The sequence below is a fragment of the Aotus nancymaae genome, unplaced genomic scaffold (genome assembly GCF_030222135.1).
Source record: "Aotus nancymaae isolate 86718 unplaced genomic scaffold, 86718_ANA_hifiasm-v0.15.2.pri h1tg000004l, whole genome shotgun sequence".
Classification (NCBI taxonomy): domain Eukaryota; kingdom Metazoa; phylum Chordata; class Mammalia; order Primates; family Aotidae; genus Aotus; species Aotus nancymaae.
Window position 1 is genome coordinate 30441562 of NW_026988415.1, and position 6023 is coordinate 30447584.

Consider the following 6023-nt stretch of genomic DNA (forward strand, 5'->3'; position numbering starts at 1 on the left):
AAAATGCATAAAAATTAACATATTAGAGGCAATTAAAATTATGTTACCTCTTGACCTATTTTGTGTAGACTTTATAGTAAAGCTTCTTGTACAAATGAAGTATCTTACAAGATGAACTGCTAAAATTGTTAGCATTTGCAGCTACTTATCTATGAGTAAGAATTTTCTCAATACTGTGCCACCAAAATAAAAAAACAGAAATAAGTGGGGCATGGTGGGGCACACCTGTAGTTGCAGCCACTTGGGTGTCTGAGAATTGCTTAAGCCCAGGAGCTCCAGGCTGCAGTGTTCTATGATAGTGCCTGTGAATAGCCATTGCACTTCAGCCTGGGCAATACACTGAGACCCAGCTCTATTATAAAACAAAAACAAAAAGAGAATCAAATTGGATGTTAATATAAGAATGTAGTTCCTTAGCACTTGATTTCAGATTTTTGTGTTTATCAAAACGGCCCCATTTTTCTCACTGATTGATTTTAAAATACATAGATTTACGGGTTTTTAACTTACAAAATAAATTCATGTTAATAATTTAACCACCTAGTGGGCTCACCTTGCCTGCTGCCTAGACAGAGCTGATTTCTCAAGACAGGGGAAGTGCAAGAGAGAAAGAGTAATTCATGCAGAGCTGGCTGTGTGGGAGACTGAAGTTTTATTATTACTCAATTTAGTCTCCCTGAGCATTCAGGGATGAGAAGATAATTTCGTGCGTGAGGGAAGGCCAGTGAGTCAGGAGTGCTTATTGGTTGGGTTAGAGATGAAATCATGGGAACTTGAAGCTGTCCTTTTGTGCTGAGTCAGTTGCTGGGTGGGGGACACAAAATCAGATGAGCCAGTTTATTGATCTGGGAGGTATCAGGTGATCCATCAAGTGCAGGGTCTGCAGAATATCTCAAGCACTGATTTTAGGAGCAGTTTAGGGAGGGTCAGAATCTTGTAGCCTCCAGCTGCGTGACCCTTAAACCATAACTTGTAATTCTGCGGCTAATTTGTTAGTCCAACAAAGGCAATCTAGTCCACAGACCTGAAGGTTTGTTTTGGGAAAGGGCTATTATCATCTTTGTTTTAAACTACATATTATAAACTAAGTTCCTCTCAAGGTTATTTCAGCCTACACCCAACAATGAACAAGGACAGCTTGGAAGCCAGAAGCAAGATGGAGTGGTTAGGTCAGATCTCTTTCACTATCTCAGCCACAAACCTGCAATAAGGTTTCAATAAGGTATCACTTTTGTGTGTTTTATACACTGGAGTTCTGTCAAAGGCTTTTGTCTAAGATAGCATTCATTTGCTTTTGAAAAATAAAAATATCTTAAAACCATATTCTACAGGAATTGGGGGCCTCTGGAAGTTTTGGGGTTGGGGAATATAAATCTTATATCTGTACTTCTGGAAAGTTTATTTGGCAGCAATGTGAGAGATGGATTGATGGGGAGAAACTGGAGACTAGAATCAGGGAGAATAGTGCCTAATTAGAGGATAGGGCCGTGGACATGTGGGGAAGATGGATGACACAGTTGCTGAGGGGCAGACTGACATGACTTGACAGAAAATGACAACTGATTACTTATGAGAAAGGGTAGTCAAAGGTGATGTGCTGAAGTTTAAAACTCAAGTCCCCAAGATGAAAGCGTTGTTGTCCTCAGAGATCACAGACACAGAAAGAGAAGTAGATTTAAGGAACAGAGACCGGGGATGATGTTTATTGAGTCTCAGTTGTTTGTGGACAGAAAAGGAAGAGAGATACCATTCAGCAGTTGGAAATATGAGTATAGAACTCAGGAGATTATTCTGAACTGGAGATGGAGATGGAAATTTAGGAGTGATCCACTTAGAATAAGGCCCAAAAATTGCTAATGAAAACTATGAATAGAAGTATAGTGAGATTATTGTTTTTAAAAAACGTTCTTTTAGAGACAAAGTCTCACTCTGTTGCCCAGGCTGGAGTGCAGTGGCAGGATCACAGTTCACCATAACCTTGAACTCCTGGGCTCCTGCAGTCCTCCTGCCTTGAGCTGCCAAAGTATGGGATTACAGACATGAACCACCATGTCGGGCCATGGCCAATATTCTTCATGTAAAATTGCATCATGATGCCAATTTACAAAGTTTTGTTTCATCTTAAATGAAGTAACACAGTTGCTCTCAGTCTGTGCGAGATAGTGAGTTGGAATTGCACTGGGTAGTGTTTTCCAGCTTAATTTTAGAAGCAGGACCTAGGTGGACCTTGGAAGATCATTGTCAGAGCATTGACTCAGCTTCACCTTGTAGAATTAAGTAGGCCTAAATGGATCACGGAGGAAGATAATACAGCTACATGCTCAATCTGCCACAGACTATAAGAGATTTATGTTTCACTAGTAGGAATATTTATATAGATACCAGAATGATGTGAATTATAGACATCATGCAAAAATCCTAGTGCTGCTAGAGAAAAAAAATATTTGCTAGCAAAGAGTTGTCACTTAACGTATTGTGGTATGCTTGCAATTTGGAATCTGAAAAATAATGAAATTTTAGAACTCAAATGGCCTATGGAGTTATTTTATTTCAACTTTCTAATTTAACATTTAACCCAAAGTCATGCTTGGCAGCAGAGCTCAGAACTCAGGTCAGCCCAGTGTGCTTCTCGTGATATTGCATTCCATCTAATTCCATTCGTTTAATTTTGAACTATAATACAGTAGGTCTCTAATTCAATGGGGTTTGAGGCATATAAAGGAAATTAACCTTATCTGTAAAAGGATGTAAATGTATCAGGCAGTGCTTGACCTGAGGTAAGACAAGGAAGCTACAACTGTTCCATGACTTTTCAGATGGTTGTGTGATGACAGTCTTTATAACTTTGTGATTCAGTTACTTCCTTATTTCTCCTCATACATATTTGCATTTATAGAATGCAGTTGAAGAGTGTGGATTATACAAATGGTAGCTAAATTTGCAAGAAAGTGTCAGGTGGGCACGGTGGCTCATGCCTATAATCCCAGCCCCAAGGAGGGATCGGGAGAGATCAGGAGTTTAAGACCAGCCTGGACAACATGGTGAAACCCCATCTCTACTAAAAATACAAAAATTAGCTGGGTGTGGTGATGTGCGCCTGTAGTCCCAGCTACTTGAGAGGCTGAAGTAGGAGGATCATTTGAACCTGGGAGGTGGAGGTTGCAGTGAGCTGAGATTGCGCCACTGCACTCCAGCCTGGATGACAGAACTAAACCCTGTTTGAAAAAAAAAAAAAAAGAATGTCAATATGGCTAAAAGTTAAGGGGTGGTTGGTGAGAAGGTGGTAGTCACACTTGAAATGTGTGGAAACAAGCAGTGTGGCTGGTTTCCCTCTCTTTCTTTTTATTTTCCGTTTTTTTTTTTTTTAGAAGGAGTTTTGCTCTTGTTGCACAGGCTGGTGTGCAATGGCATGATCTTGGCTTACTGCAACCTCCGCCTTCTGGGTTCAAGTGTTTCTCCTGCCTCAGCCTCCCAAGTAACTGGGATTACAGGCATGCACTACCATGCCTGGCTAATTTTGTATTTTTAGTAGAGATGGGGTTTCTCCATGTTGGACAGGCTGGTCTTGAACTCCTGACCTCAGGTGATCTGCCTGCCTTGGCCTCCCTAAGTTTTGGGATTATAGGCATGAGCCACTGCACCCGGCCATGGTCTCCCTCTTTCTTCACTGACCCTTCCTTACTAAGCCTCTCATTTATAACCTCCTAGAAATGGTACTTATTCCAAGGTGGTAATTGAAATGCAAAACAACTTAATTCAAGAGAAAGTTGTGTGATGAGAGTGTAATTTGCAACTTTGTCTCAAAAAGAGTACTAATTGGGAGAGACTGACTTTTAGTGATCCAAGTTAGAAATAATCAGGTAACATCTTGACACATTTAAAATAGTATAATCACAGATTTTCAGTGTCTCTTAACTTTTCTTTTTCACAATCTTTTTCTTTTCTTTTCTTTTTCATTTTTAGAGATGGTCTCACTGTCACCCAGCCTGGAGTGCAGTGGCACTATCATAGCTCACTGCAGCCTCAAACTCCTGGGCTCAAGCCGTTCTTCCACCTCAGCCTCCCAAGTAGCTGAGACTACAGGAACATGTCACCATGACCAGTTAATTTTTATTTTAATTTTAATTTTTTTTTTTTGTAGAAACAGGGTTTTACTATGTTCCCCTGCTGGTCTTGAACTCCTGTGTTTGATTGATCCTTCTACCTCACCCTTTCAAAGTACCGGGATTAGAGGCATGAGCCAACACGCCCGGAATTCTTCTGATTTAAAAAACATATAATCATTATAGAACACTATTAAAAACACAGGAAAATATAAAAAAATAAAGCTCATTCATAAACCCATTTCCCTTGTTTTTGGTCCATCAAGGCATTTTATTTGTATATATTTATTATATGCCTAGAAAAAAAGTCCCAGGCTTTCCCTTCTGTGAGATTTCATCTTGTTTCTTCATCGTCTGTGATGCTAGCTGAGGTTGTCAGTACAATGAAACCTAATTGACAGATGGGAGCAGATTATTCCATCATTTTTCTAGATCTTGTTAAGGCTTGAGCAAGAGTACCATCTGCCCTCTCCCTCTTTTTTTTTTGGTTGTCAAATGATTCATTATTGAAATATTTTCCTTTGTATTTCTTAACTAGCTGGGTGTTCCACTGTACCACGGTTTATGTCCTCTATGACATGATGGTGGTGGTGGCTATCAACATTTCATCCCACAGATTGGGTAGTCCCCAGGATCTCTTTAATGGTACCAGAGAGTTCTCTGGCTAAAGATCAGTGTCACATCTGTCTGGCAAGGTTGATAATCTCATCAAAAGTGATATTTCCATTGTGTTTAATGCTTTTCTGTTCCTTTCTGTCTTTTGCTGGTTCCTTGAGAGCTTTGATGACCAGGGCAGAGACAGAAGGTACTGCTTCAATCTGGACCTGTCTATTCTGATGAATTGTTTCACTGTAATTCTCAGACCCTTCCAGTCACCAGTTCTCTTGGTGATGTCATATCCAGCCTTTTCTGGAGATAGATCCAGGGGGCTGATCTTGGGAGCCAGGGCAGATGTGTCACCAACTTCATCACCGTGCACCTTATGTATATGACTTTGATCTCATTGGGGTTGAACTTAGGTGGCATGATGAAGTGGCTGGTGTTGGACGAAACCAGATTCAGGATGACTGAAGAAGGTTGTGCCTTGGCCTTCTCTGAGCTGGAAACTGAAAGGGTACCTTTCTGAAATGATAAAATTCACATATAGGAGTGATTAAAAACAATAACCAGAAATTCACAAAGTAAAATTGCAGGCTAAATTTATAAAATAATAAAAGTCCATACTTTTATTGACCCAAGTTAGAAATAATTGTAGTTAACTGATTATCATTTGGCCTTTAGTGTACACATGCCACCCACCAAAGATCTCCTTCTGGTCCACCTCTCAGGCTGGCAGGAAGGAAGCAGAGTGATACAGCAGCTACCTTGAGAGTTGCTAATCAGCAGGGCGATCCTTAGGGCCCAACAGCTCTTAGGACACATTGTCATCATTGAGGATAATATGGTGGCAGAACAGCCTGGTTCTGAAATGAATCTTTTGTCCTGACTGTATCCTCCCATTTCATCTTTAAGTCAGTCAGTTGACATCTATTTATTGAGCACAACTGAGGTAGGCATTTAGGATAGAGAAACCATCAAAATCAGATATGTTTCCTGGCTTTATGGAGATTGAAGACTAGTAGGAGTGATAAGCATTAAATAATTACACCAATAAACAGAGTAGCAGAATAGGTGTACTTCTGTGATTTCTGTTCTGAACACTCTTCTTTTTATGTAGTTAAAATATGGAAAGTTATATTTTCCCTATATAACCTATTTTATATACAGAATATTCCTACGCACAGAATATATTTGCATATGAGGTAGTACTCACAAACCACCTATATGCTTTTTTTTTTTTTTTTTTTTTTTGAGATGGAGTCTTGCTCTGTCACCCAGACTGGAGTGCAGTGGCATGATCTCGGCTCACTGCAACCTCCA

The 6023-nt window shown here is 40.0% G+C and overlaps 1 pseudogene; it reads right to left on the reverse strand.

The window, feature by feature from the left end:
- Positions 1–4633: 4633 nt before the first annotated feature.
- LOC135278057 (large ribosomal subunit protein uL11-like) lies at positions 4634–5129 on the reverse strand (annotated as a pseudogene).
- Positions 5130–6023: the final 894 nt, after the last annotated feature.